The following is an 18757-nucleotide window of genomic DNA, read 5'->3' on the forward strand; positions in this document are numbered from 1 at the left end:
AATTATTTTTTCTACAAAAGAAAAATTGTTAAAACTAATTGATTTTCGGGACGTCTTTAACGATTAACAATAATCAAAACAAAAAGTCCTGATATTTACCATACGCCATGAGTATGCCTGTACTTAAGAATTAAAGTCAAATAATTTTGACCAACTATTTGGTTATGCAACTGGGTCATTGATCTTTTTTAAATAACCATCTTCTTGATAATAAAAAATGACTTCTAAAACGTCGATTTTATCAATATTTAGAATTTACATCATAAATCAGATTTACCAACCGGCCTTAAACATTATATGTGTCATTAACTAGATTGAAATCAGATCTGCAACGATGGATAGTACAGTCTTAAATTATTATTTTTTTCAAAAATGGCTCGAATGTCGCATTGTTTTGTTGTTCGTTTGATAAATGACCTGAACGAATGCCATTATCAAATTATACATTGATATGACACGCAAAATCTTTTCTCTATCCACAGACGGATTATCAGCAGAATGAATGTTGAGCTCGTAAATGATATTTCACCATTATATTCAATAGTTAATGGAGATTTTTTCCCCTGCCTCCTGTGAGTAGAGTAAAGCCCGCCATGTTTAATTGTACTTCTGCGCTGTGATTAGACGAACATCCGTCGTCTGCTGAGAATAGCACGTGTCAGCGGTTCAGATTGCGATCCATTTACAGTAAAGATACAGACTGTGTTTCAGCTTCCTTATTGGGCACGATAAGGTAGGTGTCTTATGTACATAGATTGGTTTTTAAATTATTTTAAGATGGGTTGATACAGTAAAAAAAACAAATCTTCTTGTATATAATACTTGTGTATCATTTTTTCATTAGATGATACCATAGCATATCCTAAAATGTTTTTGCAAGTTTTGTTGCTGTAACAAAGACATTTATACAAGTGTTATGTCAAATGAACTTAAATTTCTTTTTCTAATGATAATCCACTGTCAAATTGATTGATAAATTTGACTTATTTTGCCTTTAATACTGTAAAAAAAAATTTAGGTACCGTTTATGAAATCTTGGTCGAGAAACGACACTATCTTGATTCAAATCTCATAACATATGTAGGGTATTGTTCCCACGGGCGCAATTTTGAAGTCGATTCTTACGACTTGAATCGCCAGTGAATAATAAGAGAGGAAAATGGGCATGATTATACCATTATTTTCGCTCCCAAATGATTGCTTAATATTACACATCGACATATCCAGCTATTGACGTACATATGCAAGCTGTTATCATCTCAATTTTTTTTCAAGTACATGTACGTAAATGAACGAGTATTGTACTTGTTATAGCTACATTCAACTTACAATGATATTTAACTGCTTTAATTCGAACTTTCTTTTTAAGAAAAAAATATTTCTAATAAATATTTACGAGAATAGATACCATGCTTTACTGCAATATGAGAAATGCATGACATTCACATATGTTGGATTTAGTGCATTGACCAAAGGCAGTTAGTAAAAGTTTATTGAATATTTTCTCTCTTTTTTCTTTACTTATTTCCTCTTTGTTAACCAGTTTTTATTGATTTTAGAGCAGAAAAGGCCCAACAGAAACAATATCAGATGTGGTTTAAAAGGCAATGCGTTGGTTATCGTGTTATAATGAGAGGGTTTCACGTTTTGTCTTATTAATTGAAGATATACGGCAGCTTTTTCTTTAGCATCTTTTAATCCATCAAATCCAGATGAAATAAGATAAAGAAATTGTCAATTCAATCTCTCTCTCTCTCTTTCTCTCTCTCTCTCACACAGACTGTGCAAAGATAATAAAAGTAAGCCATTTTTAGTTCTGGATGGAATGTTCAATCAAGAAAATCAAATGGCGGTGATAATGACAGGTCAGTTTTTAAAATATTTACCATACGACACGCGTGTTTCAAGAATTGTTTGTATCCCTTTTATCTCTTTTATCATTTTACCATTGAAAACTAAGCTTTCTCTACAAAGGAACCTAGTTCTTAGTGACAAAAGACATTAACCGATTTCAGGTGCTATGTTTTAGTTAGGTAATCTAAAAAATCGCACCTTCTACACGCAAAACCACCATAGAAATGAATATCTTGAATAAAACTTGTTCGTAAAATAAGTTGAGCGATGTATCATTGGTGAATGTTGTTCATATAATTTTTTTTGCTGACTCAGTAGTTTTTTTAAGCCAAAATTTTATGCTCATGTTTAGTGGATAAAACTTTACATGTCTGCCCATTGTGTAGGCATTGTACCTTTTTAAGAACACATTTTAGAAATAGGACCAAAAGTCATCCTCAGGTGAACATGAATATACATGTACATGCAATTGTTTAAATATAGAATTTCGCCTTTCAAAAGGGAGAGGTCAAGAAAACTTTAAGTAGTACTGTGTCTTTTACACTATAAAAGGTTACTGCACCGGAAATGCACTTAATTACAGATGGATACTCTATAGCTTGACAGTTTTGATTTTTTTCAAATCAAGACCTCCGTTCAATAGCTCGGCTTCAGAGAGCTGGAGCTATATCAACATGGTACAATTTGTCGATTTTCATGAAAATCCTGATACATGAACACTGATCGTTTTGTATACACAGTGACACCGGACCAATTTTAGGGCATCTAGATAGTTGTAAAGATACACATTGAGATATTGAAGCGAAAATTCTTTTAATTATTTTAAATTTAAGACGGCTCGGTGGTAGTGGCCTTTTTAGACTGTATTGATCTCCTTTATAAGAAGAGCTCTATATATAAATTTAAGAAGTGCCCAGATTTAAACGGTTAATTATATACAGTAGATTTTTTTTCTTTACCACATAAAAGTTTATACCTTAATAAATCCTATCTTAAAATTCTAGGCAGATCTGATGGTTAATCTGTTGACCACCCAGCATCCTTAAAAGATCCTCAAAACTTTATTTGTATATTTGCCCAAAACCCAACTAAAGTATAGAACTGTGACTTGGAATCAATAATTGAACCCTAAAAGGTAGTTAACTGTTACAATGAAGAACAAAAAGAGACATTTAATTTTCCAACTTGAGATGGAAGTAAGCAACATAAGACAGCTTTTCAATGCCATTTATACCGTTGCTCTAAGAGGATATTTAGAAACCTCAAGATAAGGGTTCAGATATCATAGAATCTTCAAGATAAGGGTTCAGATATCATAGAAACTTCAAGATAAGGGTTCAGATATCAAATAGAAACCTCAAGATAAGGGTTCAGATATCATAGAAACTTCAAGATAAGGGTTCAGATATCAAATAGAAACCTCAAGATAAGGGTTCAGATATCAAATAGAAACCTCAAGATAAGGGTTCAGATATCAAATAGAAACCTCAAGATAAGGGTTCAGATATCATAGAAACTTCAAGATAAGGGTTCAGATACCAAGTAGAAACCTCAATATAAGAGTTTAGATATCAAATAGAAACCTCAAGATAAGGGTACAGATACCAAGTAGAAACCTCAAGATAACGGTTCAGATATCAAATAGAAACCTCAAGATAAGGGTTCAGATATCAAATAGAAATATATAAAAAAATTCTTGTGAAGAAACGAATGATTTTATTTATACAAATTAAATGGACAGTTTGAGAAACATCCAAGTTAAAATCATGATAATGCTTTTTTCGGATATAAAGGGACAGAGAAGGGACACTTAATTAAATCATTTAAAATAGGAATTTGAACAAATGAGAAATGTTACCTTTTTCGGTGAATTATTGCTACTGTTCAGTAAGATAGCTCTTGCAAATTTTGATAACAAAGATCTAGACCTTTTTATCAATAAAAAGAGATAGAAAATGCATTTCAATTTCTGTTTGACCTTTCATTGGTTTTTACTGAAATTCTCTGAATTTGCAAAATGCAACAGCAAATTGATGAAGAATAAATCTTAATGTGATCAGGTGGGCAGAAGATCGATTGTCACAACAAATTTGCAACTAATCACCATCACAGTAGCTCGGCGCATGCACCACTCAGTCTGCTGATCGCTTACTACAGCGACTTAGGGCTTAGTACAGCGACTCTCCTAGCCGGCTTTCTGTTTCTCAATCTAAATAGAGAAAGATAAAAAAGCCATTGGAGGTTGAACATTCAGACAGTGATCTTCTAAAACTTGAATTTAGTCTCAGACTGTTTTTTTTCTCATCCGTTTGATGTACGATTTACTCATTATTATACATCTGGTACAAAAAATGCTTTCTTTCTTGTTTCATACGGGTTACAGACTACAATACCCGCGTCTGCGTATTATATTTATATATTTTTTACATTGATCAGATCCGTTATAACCCGTGCGAAACCAAAAAAAAAGCACTTTATAGTGTAATTTGATACAGTAACTGTATCTTCTTATAACTGATAAATTACACATGTAGATTTGGTCAACATATCGCAGTATACTAGTATTGCGTAGAAGGGAAAAAAACCCTGTAATTTTTCACTTCGTCCCTTATCCATACTTGGGCATGTAAATCGTTGATTGGCCGATTTAGAAATGCTTTAATTAATGTCATTACGGTAATTGTAACGATTTGATTCTCATAGGAAACAAAGCAGAAAATGTTTCCTTGATGTAAAACTATGTGCAAGAATTAAATTCCAAAATGAAATACTTTTATCTCATGGGAAATATGATAATTTCTGTATGATCTTAGAAAGGTAAATATTTTACTTTCAGGTGAGACACACTGAAACAAACGTGGCTCTCTAGACAATGATATACCATGTGGTATAAATATAAATTTTTTTACGGAACTGCATCTTAATGTTTGCACATTGTTTAATATCTTTATAGAAATTCTTCGAAACTCAAAACATAGCCCCCCGAATATTTGTTATGGCCGTCAAATGTTTTGCAGGCACTTGGAAATCAAAAGGAGTTTGATTTGCATGACCCAAGGTAACTTCCTTCCTATAATTAACATCTCAAAGCTAATGTCTTGCTAGAGCCCAACTTTTACTTTGTTATATTACAGATCCTCTTCCTTTTTTCTCTTTTAAGGTATTTTTTCAATTAGCCAAGACGTTGTTTTGAAGGATTTTAATTGGCCTCTGTTTCTCCCGAGCTCTAAAACATAATTACATGTTAGATTTTAAATTTGCTGAAAAATTGTGCAAAGTCATGGGGGAATTGTCATTTCATGTGACCAATCCGACGAGGTATCTCACCAGAGAATGCAGCATTTTCAGATTAAAGATGTCCTCCATTAATCATTGCATTGCATTGATTTCGTCAATATATCACTGCAGAATCCATTTACATTGTAAAATGAATCTTGTGTTTACTCGTGAATCTGATCATGACTTATGGATAACACTTGTTAACAGATTTATTTCTTATTTCTAAACACCTAATTCACGATCCACGACAACAGTTTTTTTTTTATTTTTTAATCTCTTCAGAACGAAGTGAGGGAATAACGCAAATCTGAGCTCTTTATGAAATCGGTATAACATCATTTGATGCGTTCAGAATTAAAAGTATCTTCTCGGCCTTCTGAAGACGCTGTAACTAAAGGTAAAGATTTTATTATGAAGTTTTTTTTAAAGATTATTTTTAGATGTATGTTATTGACATTTCTCTCTATGTTTTTCCCCACACTTTGTGCAGATTTAGGGGTTTGATCAATGCTTTTGTGTTTGCATGTCAGACAGCGTACAGTTTTGACAAGAGAAAGCTGCCAATGTGACAACAAACCGGGTTTTCCTTTATGTGAACAGTAACCATATTCCATTTGTCAATGAAAAAATCAAAGTATATCTATAATCAAGTATAGATTATCTCTACGGTTCATGATTGTACAATTAAAATACAAATAACTTCTTATCTTGAAAACGTTATGAGGAGTTATCTATACCAAATGGGTACCCTTTTGACAGTCGAACGCCATTTTCACCACTTTCCTACGGAAAACCCTGTTAAAAATGGTGAGATAAATGTTGATAGGCCAAATGTTTTGCTTTCCATACAAGAGCATAGTCACGATATGGGCCTATTATTTTCAACATTAAATCTTAATTTCTATTTTTAGTGATTCAAATGTATAACAAAGGTATATGTCTATTTAAAAATTTAAAGCCACCTTTAAGCGAGAAACAGAGCTCACACCTCATCGTTATAAAAATAAGGCTTGTGTCAAGTTTTTAAATGTAATCTGTTTGGATAGAAAATATATTCAAACAGATAGGAATGCGACAAACACTGAAAACTGTTGACGGTGTTTATAATTCTGATTGATATTAAAGCTGACATGAATTCATAAAAGCATTTGGTCGCCATATTAGTTTCGATCGCTCCTCTACTGCCACTGGGCTATATATACCGGTTGAGAAAGTTACGGTCGGTTGCCTTCCGATCGAGGCATTCACGTTGCACGGACTTCTAAATGCATGAACTACACATTGTGGTAAAATGTAGTAATAAAGAATAAAGAAAACAACAATGAAATACAAAATATATTTATTCTTTGAAAGGATGTCCAAGGTATCCGTATTATTTTGCACAGACAGTGCTGCCTTACTTGGCATGCACATCGAACACGTGTGTCGTTCATATAGAGTGCATAACGTATGCAATTTCTTGAAAACCCCGGCGACACTACATCCAACACAGTAGCTAAATAATAGTAAATCCAAGAGAGTAACAACATTTCCATCCGTTCCTACAAAAACTCCCCGTTTATAAAATCAGCGATCTGCCACAGTATGTTGTTTGCGCATGTGCGATGTTATAACATACACAGGAAAACGGTCTTCAATTATCGAGGATTTTTTAAAGTGTCTGCGCCTGGATTTCAGTCTGTCTTGCTTCGTTATTAATTGGATATATCTTGCCAGTGAAGTGGTTGTCATATTATTTTTGTTCAAAACGCGTTTTTACAAGTCTTTTCGTCCAAGGTAACGTGTTAGGGTGTATGAAATTCCTGAATGCGGTGAAGCATGACGAGGGCTCTCGGCCTTATATAGGGGGTGTGTAGCGATGAGCAGAACAATAGAAATTGACAACTAATTTGGCGGTAGTCAAGGATAAAAGGGAAATAATGCGTATTTATGAATTCATGTCAGCTTTAAGTGTTACCAGTGTACTACTGATGTAAACAAAAACATGACACTAGATAAGTATAAATTACAAGGAAGAATGAGATCTAATTCACCCTTAAAAATCAACAATTTACTTTGAAAATGCTGGTTACCAATAAGAATTAGTCCAGTGAAGCAAGTAAACAATAGATGTTTATTAGCAAAATAAAATTTGAAAATGTTCAGCTCAAGTAACTTAGAACCAAAAAATTCAAAGTTTTCTGATATTAGTAAAGAAATAAAATAAACTTAGCGATACTAGTATTTGAAATGTATTCTATTATAGATGCTTTAATATGTATACTACCGATGTATAATATATATGTATTTATGCATGTGTGTGTTCCCTAAAAGAGTAACAGTAGCATCAAATTAACCTCTTGATGACCTTATTGTTAACGACATATTCTTTGCAACACCATAATTATACATTTTGAATGTCAACATGCTTATTAAATGGCTAATGTGACGTGTGTTTTGAACTTACCCACTGTAAACTGTGACCATATATCATAATGACGAGGTGAGAGATGCACATAATCCTCGGCCAACTGTCTGCTAATTCAGTTATTATATATCGATTTTGTATTATGGTAAACTCAGGGATTTGTGATGATGATGCTGTGCATTTTAGCATTAAGGTTTGCATACCAGTTTTTATGCTATACCTGTTATATTGATACCATATTATGCTATTGATACCTTATTTTGTATCAATTTGATATATTTAATCTTTGGTTTACTTTTCTTTCATCATTTCAAATATTAATAAAACACTGCACATGTATAAGTTGAGTGCTTTAACATTGGAATATTGTGTTTTTGTCAAATGAGGGCAGGTAAAATTTTCCTTGAATAAGCACACCTCGACAAAAGTCTAAAAAATTCACAGTAAATCATTTGATTATAAAAGAGATAAATGATAAATTAACTGTACATATGCCAAATGAGCGAAAAATTTGCAATTTGATGATAAAAATGAATATCTAAAAAAAAAAACAATTTAGTAAGTAACAACAAAAGCCCCTGTAGAATTGGAACTCGGGATGTATGGATCACATGGCCGACACTCTATCCACTTGGCTATGGAGTAAATTCGAGTTACTGTTGATTAACTCCTTTTTAAGATCAATTCTATGTAAGAATCAAAATGCGGTGGCCACGCATAGTCACAGATTTTCTTCATACTTGACAATTTGATAGACTTTGGTGAGTAAAAAAGCCTAACACCATTTGTTTGTTACCATGGTAACCGAGGGTAACGATGTAAAAATGGCATTTTAATGCTTATTTCAGAACATATTGTGAGTAATGTGCAGAACTTGGGGTTTCCAGGATAGAATTTATTATTAAAAATAGTTGTCATTTTTCAAAAGAAAGAAAAAATTCATGGAGAAACGCATATTTTTATAGCGTTTCCATGGTTACTAAACAGAAATTTTAAAATCTGTTTTCTTCATTTAATTTGAATAAAATGTGCAAATTTTGGATATTTTGGTAAACACTAATATGATTGTGTAATTAAGAATTTAAATATGAAAATTGAGAACCGTTGCTATGGTAACAAGCTTAAAAATAAGGAAAATTATAATATTTTTAGGCATCTTTGAATGGATATAATTCACTTAAAATGAATAAATATAAAATGGTGAGAAAAAATAAAGTATGTCCTTGACTTTAATTCAACTTGAAAAAAATCTTTTCAAAAAGTAAAAATTTCTGCGTGATTTTTTTACGCAACTAAATTTTCCATAGCAACAACATTTCTCTGTTGCATAACAAAGCTTTTTGTGGTATATAATGAAAACAAGTTCCAACTAAAACAATTGCCAAAAAAATTCTAATATTGGAATTAAAGCATATCAAAATCATCTTCAATTTCTCAGTTTTTTCTATTTTTTGGCCTTTTTGCCATAGCAATGGATGACAATTTTCATAATAAAATATTTATAGATATTGATATGGATGTAAAAATTTAACAGTTTCCCATTTTGGCTAATTAAAAAAAACCGCAAAAAACTGATTTCAAAAATTTGTAACGGTTTCCATGGTAACATTTTAAAAGTATTGGTTTCTCCATCAATTTTCTGATATAATTGAATAATTGAAAATAGGACAAGGGCTGTTTTATGTCTTTGGTAGTTTACACTAGTAGGCAAAACCTTCCAATATGGCTTCAAAGTAGGTAAGTTTTGCTATTTTTCCATCTTTAGCCTCGATTACTACGGCAACGGTTACCCCTAGGAACCAACTTTCAGTGGTTTTTTGCGTTTTACACCTAGGTGTGTCCATGTATGAAATATAAGGAAAATTGGTAACTATGCGTGGCCAGACCGTTTTATAAATCTTAAAGGGCATGGTAACGGTTTTGGTCAAATTCTATTTTTTGTTTTCATTATTTACAATGCTTTAGAAGTGCATTTTTAATGATCAATTAAAATTTGAGAGTCATTCGTAGAGTTATAAGCAAGATACGGGGCTCAGATTTTTTTGTCATGTAAACAAGGCTCGTGCCCTGTTTTTGTTTACATACTAGGTTCAATATACAAGTAAAAAGTCTTTTTCCAGCTTATTTGTCTATCTTATAATTTATTTTAACTAAGATAAGCAGTTTCTAACGTTTTTAACACATTAGTTTTAGGTTTTAAACTGATATTTTTACTTCAACGTTCAAAATGTAAACAAACGCTTTGTTTACATAGCCAAGAATTTTAAGCTCTGTATCTCGCTTATAACTCAACAAATGGCACTCAAATTTCGGTGGCCTATTAAAAATGCCTTTCTGGAGCATTGTTAATATTAAAACCGGAAAAATAATTTTTGACCAAAATTGTGACCATGCCTCATTAATAAAACAAAATGCCGTTTCGATCAGAGGTCAGCGTGTTTGTGATATGTGTTATTCCACCTGGACACGATTTTAAATGAAAATTTCTTTTAATTTTTATGTAAAAAAAATAGTTTACTTTAATTTGCATTTTGAATGAATCACCAAAATTTGAATATTAGAAGTCATGTCACAAGCAAGATATAGAGGAAAGAAGTCGTTATTAAGTAAACAAAGCTCGGGTCTTATATTTGTTTACAAATACTGTAGAGTTAAGAAATTGCAATTTCTTTGCCAAAATAACTTGTGGAAATAAGATAAACTGATTCGATGGGTTCATAAAATAATAATTTCAGCAACATTAGATTGAAACTTATATCAGTACAACTAATATGTTACTAAACAATTAACAGGACTCGATCTTTGTTTACAAAACAAAGAATTCTAACCTCTCTAACTCGCTTGTATCTCGATATTTGACTTTCCAATTTTGTCAACGCATTAAAAATATCTATATTAACAATTTTAGATATGAAAATTGAGAAAAAAAATTAATTTTGAGCTCCCCTTAATGTCTGATTTTGGTGACAGATTCTCAAGTTACCGACGCACCCTCTGTTATTGTCACACCAAGCAATAAACGCCTCTCACCTGATCGTATTGTAAACACCTCTTTTAACAGTACGCCAAGTTAATAACAACACTTTGTCACCATTTCTGTCGAAACCAGATTGAACTGATGGGATTTAGATTTGTTTTTATTCTATCACATTATGGAATCTAAAGACAATAAAGAGTACTTACAGTTCTTGTACTGAAGAAAGGTGTATTTTATTTTTTGTTATCTTTGTCGGGAGAAGACAAAGTTTGAACACCGGAAGTAAAACTTCATGTATACAGTCAGAAATTGGTTATAAATTATCTGGTGGATAAACTGATTAAAATAAGTTCAAAGAGAAAACAGAGAAAAAATTCACAAAAAGCTAACCCTGCAATCAGCCAAAAAAGTGAAGATTAACTACAATATGGAAATCAAAGCAATGGTAGAAATCAGCGCATAAAGCACATCTTATAACAAGAGGCCCACAGCCCTTTATGGTCACCTGAGTACCCGTAAATGGGCCTGTCAGGAAGTGTCATGTTTAGATTTTGAGAATCAATTTGGAGGCTAAACCCTAACCCGAGACTCCCTCGACTGTTACCCCTGCTTTTATAATTTGATATTTGCAATCTACAATTCATAAAAGACGGGACAAGAGTCGGAGGAATCTTGGATTATCAATACCCTTTGTATGAGTAGGAAAACAGAAAAAAAAAACCAGAAGAAAATATTAAAAAAAAACTTTAAATTTTCACCATATGGCTATTATATTGGTCCTACCCAAGGGCCTGAACCCCTGTCCCAGGGGTCATGAATTTCACAATGTAGGTAGAAGGCAACACAGACATGATAACCATACTTTATCTCCCCTGTCGTGGAAGTAGAGAAAAAGATTTTCTATTAAAATTAAATACTTGTTCACCATATGACCATATTATTCCGCCAAAGGGCCTGAACCCATGACCCAGGGGCCATGATTTAACAATTAACAAAACATCTTAATCACCCATTCGGTTTAGTTCCCTCTATATGGAAGCAGAGACGCCGATTGCCTTTTTTTAGGTAGAGGGCTTCATGAACATCATCAAATACTTATGGGAGTAGAGAAGATTTTCGAAATTTAATACATTCTCATTACTAGTATACGGCCGTATTGGCCCCGCAATTAAGGTTGAGGGTTTTATGAACAACATAACCATGCATTTAGTTTTTCTCAGATTTTTTTGTGAGTAAAATGGAAGATTTTTTTAAAAATGTGGCATTTTTGGCATTTAAGCCACCGCCCATGAGGTCCCGGGTGGTAATGTCAGATTTCATTTGATTTATTCTCTCTTATCCTAGAAATGCTTTAAACTAAATATTGTAGTAAAACATGGCCTTGTAGTTTTCAAGAAGTTAAGATGTTGAATTGTACGATGCACGACGACGGACGAAGACCACTGACAACTATACTCGGTTACCTTAGTGACTCAGGATACATAAAAACACAAAAAAACAAGCAGATTATTTATTACAGTTCTACACAAAGGCGAGCTCTGAAAACACCAACCACGAAAAAAAAACAGATTTTTGGAATTTTTTCTTTATCTTGCGTCTGCTAGATTTTAATTAAAAATTACTAGTAGAAATTGTTAAATAAAAATGGCATGCAAACAAGTCTATCATTTTGTTTTAAAAATACAGATGCGTAGATAATTTTTTTTAAATTTGGTATTGATTTTATTAAGAAATAAAATAGACCGCAATATCCTAATGACAAAGATGAAGTAATTTAAACATGTTATTTCCGGAAAGAACCGAACAAAACAGAAAACTAGAGACTGGGAGATGTTAATAAGACGTGTGTGTACGTGATGCTAACTAACTGACAAACTTTTTCTGCTTATTTAGGTGGATTATTTCTTGATCGATTGATTGACTTGCACGGACTTGCACGGACTTACCTTAGACATCCACGTAGGTACCATGGCAACCTTCACCTACATGCTTATATACAACTGGTTGTTCCTTCTGTGTAACGTGTTAATCCATATAATAATAATTTCATATTTTTACTCATTTTTAATTGACAATTGATTAAATGATTTACAAGTAGATGTAAATACTTGAATATACAATAAAATGCTTTTTATTGTGATTTTACAGCATCACAGAAAAATGTAAATAATACCTTCATACCCACATGAGGCACAAAAGACAATATTTTCTTCTATAAACAAATACCCATGGGGTTGTTTTTTCATGCAAGGCAATTTTATTAGTAAACAAGTTTTCACTAAATTAAAACCTGCATTATTGGCCACTTATCAAATATAAAGATATAATTTTATATGTACTTTTAAGTAGTTTCTTATTCTTTAAAAAATAATTAGATTTTTATATAGCATCTGACAAAGCCGAATCACATTCAAACAAGTTTAAATCAATTTTTCCTCGTATGGATAGAGTAATTAAAAGCGCTTTTTGAGCTTTTCAACCTGCTTTAAAAGCAACACTTCCCCATATACTCAGTTCATAACGCGATAACGTTAACTCATATGTACAATGAAATTTAGTGTTAAATAAAGCCGAATTTCAAGGAGCTTAAGCTTTAGTGAGAGCACGTACTGCAAGTAATCCACATACTCACGTCAGACTTCCAAAAAGCCACACTCCATCAGTCTGCAAATCTCGCCTGATTCTGTCACCATTGTCATCATTATCATTCGATGAGGTACGAATCGGTCTAGGTGACCCAAATGATTCTTCTGTGTACAGAAGTTTCTTTTTTGCAACGTTCTGATCGACAGCATATTATGTTTAAGTTTTTTTATTGCTCGCTACCTGCACAACAATATGAGCAACCAATGATATCATTTTGCAAATAGAAATAATTCTGGCTTGGTTGCTCTCAACGTACAAAGTAATGCTTGTGTAACGGAACTGTGAACATATAGAACCCATTTTGTATCGTAAATGGCCGCGAATATTTCTACATTAACAATCTATATATACACATTCAGAAACAAAATAAAAAAAAAATTTCCAGCATCCATAAAAATATGTCCTACAACTCAATTTACCACCTTAACTTATTAAGTTGCTATTAGTATTTTGTCGAAATAAACTACTGTATTTGTCGACCTTTACATTGTAAATATCGTATTTCCTGTCCTTGGATCTTTATGCAATGCACGTGAAACGTATTTGACGCTAGCTTTCATGAAATATAAATCTTCATTTTAAGAATCATTAATTTTTTAAGCCAGAGAGAGAGAGAGAGAGAGAGAGAGAGAGAGAGAGAGAGAGAGAGAGAATGAATTTATAACCAGTATAAATGTATCGTTTTGTGGAAGATACCAGATGCAAAAGAAAAGTTTATCATCGTTTCCTTGATTGCATTGTAAATTGGATTATTGAAGAATGAAATTCGTAAGATCGATATCTTGTCTTGTTACCCTGTTTTCCTTTCTTTCATTAAGATTAATGAAGGCTTTCTCTCGGATTTTGATGACAGCTGTGTGCTTTGGTAACTCTGTTCTTCGTCAAACGACATGGAATGTCATAATACATGTATACTTTACATGATCTGTCGTACGTCTATGACAGGATATTATCGATAATTTTAAAACAAGGAACTGCCAGGGTGAATTTCAATGAAGATAAATTAATTTCTTTTAGGATAATACCAAAAATACTTATTCCGTCCATTGATGCAAAGGAGATTCGTGGCATGAATAGAAAAAAGATTCTCTATAAGACTTGTTTCATTGTTATTAAATCTTAGATTTTGTTCCCTGATACATTCATATTTGAATCATTATTTCGTACTTATTGAGCTTTGATTCGCAACACTGGTACGCCAAATGTATTGAGGTAGATAAAAAAAAGCCCATTCTTACGTGGATAACAGTTACTGCTTTATTGCTGTGAAACCATAACGGTGTTAATAATGTTAACAACTGTTAAGTTATAATGATAATGCAAATCTTATGTTAATGCTAGTGAACTGTTAAGGTATTCAATGTATAACGACCACATTTTGTACCTTATAAATGAAAGGTCCAATATTCTTAATCATGATATCATTTTGATGGTGTTATCAAATAAAAATACTCCACCAAAAGAATTTTCAAAATTTTGATTATGGTCCAATTAATTAGTCCTTGAATTTTGCATTGAAGTCCATGAGCAACATTTGTTTTGTTAAGAAATTGTAAAAAGTAACTTAAAATTCGTAAAACTCTCTTGCATAAACTTTTTTTTAATTAAAATATGAAATAAAATGAATCATTTACCGCAGATATTTTGAGGAAATTAAAATTTTCTTTTTTTTTTCATCAAGGGGAGATAACTCTTTAAAACATTTTAAGGTGCAAAATGACCGGCTTCTTATATGTTGTCAGTCATGTGAAGTTGGTTCATTTCACTTTCATTGTAACAGTTATATAGCAATACATATTTAACTAGTTTAAAATGATTCAAAATTGTTCAATATCCCTTCATTATACATTCAATACCTTGGTTCCTTGTTGAGAAACATAGAATAAGTGATTGTTTGATTGATTTATCAACTCGTTAATTGGTTAATTGATTTATCCACTTAATTGGTGGTTGATTAATTGATTGATTGATTTATTTTTTAACTGATTGACTAATCATTTTGTTAAATTGATAATTACTTGAGCGGTGAACAGCTGGTTGATGGTTAAATTTTGATTTGCAAAGAAACATTTTATTTTACAATACACTTTAATAACTTACCAGTCTTAGATTTGCATTTCATGTAACTTATTGAAAAATCATAGAAAAGGAAAAACTTAAAACAAAGATGTTAAGGTATTTTGTAATTAATCATTTCAATGGCATTTCACAATTCACCCTGCACCCGATCTTCTTAATTCGGTTCAAGTCTGAACAACTAAGTACACTGGCAGACGATATTTCTTAAAAAATCAAAATAAATGTGTTTTAGACTTTTGCTAATAAGTGTAAAATGATATTAAACAAAAATTCTATACAAATGTATTATTTCCTACAGCAACTTTTACAAGAAAAACAAACCACAAAAGCGAGGATTACTTGCTAGCTACAATTTGTGTTTTTAAACCAAGTTAGTGTACCTTAATCAATAAAACTGCTGTGGTAGGGGTCGTTGGTAACTGTTGGAGCATACTGATCAATCCCAAGAAACCCTGCGAAGTTTCCGGTCATGTTTTTGGGATTAACTTGGACGGTTAAAATGTGATTTAAAAAAATCAACGAATCTTCTTAATTTTATAATTTAAACACTCATTACACACTACAAATCAAACTGACGTGACTATTTAAGGTCAAGAAGAAGAAATGGTCATTGAACGACTAACATTTATAACAAACAGCTAACTACAGAGCTACACAAATCAAAGTGAAATATTATAGATTGTTGTAATGCAATAAAATGTTAAAGTGAAAATGAACGCATGAACTTCAATTAATCTTCTGCTCCCATATTCCATGTTGCTTGCTAGCCGTTGCAATTCTTAATGCTATAATCACTGTTAATGATTTGTTTTGCTACTTTCCTATGATTGTATTCAATTTTATTTTTAAAATGTTACTGAAAGCAATTGTGTTTATGAAATTATGAACGTGACCAGGGGTTGTAGGTAGATGTAATATAGAGGGAGCGTACAATAAGTATACAAACGTTTGATCATCATAGTCAACAGCAATAAATTTTGATTGTTTTCTCTCGTATCCCATCAAGAATACCAATATCGCCAGTTATAATGGTACTGTACAGCTCATAAATGTAATAATGACAGCAAATTTTATAAGCAAAGTCAAGAATACTGATGCCTTCGTCAACAGATTTATTGCAGTAAGCTGCCTAGAGGAGATATAAAAACCTTGTGAAGTAAGTTGATGGTTCCTATTAAGTATCTGATGATATATAGAGCAAATTAGCCGTGTTCAAAGCTAGCGACTTCAGAAGCCTTATGCTTCTCTTGCTCCTACTTCATTGCTTTCGATGAGCTGGTTGTCGTTGGTGTCTCCTTGGGCTAAGTTTGAATGAACATGGTGTTTTTCTCAAATTGATTTTGCATCAATCCTATGGAAAATCAACGGCTCTCTTTGTAAAACAAGTGCCTTCAATGGACTTCAAATAAGCTAAATCAAAATTGTTAGATCTCTTCGTAAGCTTTTTGTTTGAGTACAATTTCAAAACAAAAATTTGATATATAATTTGATTTGTGACTTTGTTTTAGAAGAATATTGCAATATTGTTTAATTATTGCACGGAAGGAAAGGTCAAACACTTAGGGATAAGGTATTTGGAAATCAGTCGACCCCAGGAATACTAATATATACTGCATACACGTTGTCTTGATGACCCTCAACATTGATTAAGTTTCTGTTTTCATAGCATATTACCGGTATGTCCTGGGGATAGAATACTTGGTAGTGAATGTCCTTCCTGCAATATCTGTATTACTTTTGTTCATGATTTTTAAACCATTTCCATGATCACATTTTCAAGCTTTCTCCCGAAGAACAGGGACCAGGTGTAGATTCGATATATTCTTACGTGTCATGTAATATGAGGTCTCTTTGGTATTTGAAATAGTGTACCAGTAATTACTCCTCAAAATGAAAGAGAATATTTGAGAAGCTTTAGGCACCTGCTGCGGCGTGCTCAACCCACGCTAGCTCGCTCACTCTGTGCTATAACATTCAGATGAAATTGACTTATAAACCCTTTAGGATAATAGTTCAGGACTAATCAGAGAATCCCATTTGCATCATATTTCAATTTTGCATGCGACGATCACTGATCAGTCGAAGCCAAAAATTCATCATTTTGAGTTGTATTTCTAATCATGCTGATGGAAATAGATATCAAGTGGTTTTTTTAAACAAATATACCCGTGTTGTGTTTCTCTGTTAAGGACGAGAATAAAGAGCCGCAATCACTCACAACATACCGAATCAAAGTGACGATTTTGAAAAATATACAATTTTGCACAAACCAAAAAAAAAAGCAATTTAGAAACCTGAATTTTGCATGTCTATGTATCTAAAATATGAATTAATTTTTCGAGTAGTGTTTGTTTTTCATGATAATTTTAACAAATGAGAGCAATCTTCATTCGTATATTGGTGATTATCAGAGATATGTTTGTAACTTTTAGACACATGCCAAAATACATATGTAAGTAGAGTAAATCGGTCTTCTCATATATATAGTAGCAGGTTGTGACATTCAAGACAGTTTCGCCCAGTATGTTTGCTTAAGGAAACGTCAATAAGACTTCCTTTGCCGTTCGCGGCATTAAAAACAATTTAACAATAAAGTTTCGCTCAGGAACAGAAAGGCAAAAAGGGTGTATTTTTACAACTCCGCAGCAAATGAGGCCTCTCTAGGTAGACTTATAATTGTGATCACTTGAACTTTTCACATTGAGCATAGTTTTCTCTATGGAAATCTTGTAAAATGAGGTTTCTTTTGGTGTAACTGAATGTTGATTTTGTTTAGCGACTTTTTTTTTAATAAAGTCCCTATCCATTTAATCTGCTTACAATGTTATTACGGCAGTGGCATCGTATTGCTTTACCTTTTCAGTCGCACCGATCATCCCCCTGTTGACTGGAAAAGAGATAATGGATCTCAGATGTACTCTGCTACAGAAATCTTGATGTCAAATACAGCGCGAGGGGATACTGCAAAACGGTAAATGTCAGTTGTTTAACTAAATCAGACAGCATTTTGTCAGGGCTAGAGTCAGTCCTCTTAGATACAGAAATTGATAAAAACAGATGTTGCAGCAAACAAGGCGCAAAGAGCTGATAGCGTTTGAATAGATAAAGCTGTGCTATTTGGTCTCCTCGAACCATTATATTTTCTATATTAATGGAAATTGGATTTTACGAAAAGTGTTTTGAAGTGATAAACATATTGTTGATAAATTTCTCTTAAATCATCGTTATGGTCTTTTAGAATCACTTTGATTTTTAATTGAATTTTTCGTTTATTCATTTTGTTAGTGATTGAACCAAAAAAATGATGGACATAACCAGCAAATTACGTTTTCGGATTAAAACCTCCAATCAAACGTTTGAAGCCATGTTGGACAGTTACAAGTCGGATGATGACGACATTGGGGCCTTGTATTACGTAGTGGCTGTCGTCATGATCTACGGTCTATCCATCGTCATGATGATTGCGTCGCACATACGTAGAAACAATCAAGACAATCAGTTACGGAGCTACCTTA

The 18757-nt window shown here is 32.6% G+C and overlaps 1 long non-coding RNA gene across 1 annotated transcript; it reads left to right on the top strand.

Annotated features, from left to right (window-relative positions):
* Positions 1 to 466: 466 nt before the first annotated feature.
* Positions 467 to 18213, top strand: LOC105339088 (uncharacterized). The gene is made up of 3 exons (XR_010707950.1): positions 467 to 733; positions 5416 to 5530; positions 18106 to 18213. It is a non-coding gene; the product is annotated as an uncharacterized lncRNA (long non-coding RNA).
* Positions 18214 to 18757: the final 544 nt, after the last annotated feature.

This window comes from Magallana gigas, chromosome 7 (genome assembly GCF_963853765.1).
Source record: "Magallana gigas chromosome 7, xbMagGiga1.1, whole genome shotgun sequence".
NCBI lineage: Eukaryota > Metazoa > Mollusca > Bivalvia > Ostreida > Ostreidae > Magallana > Magallana gigas.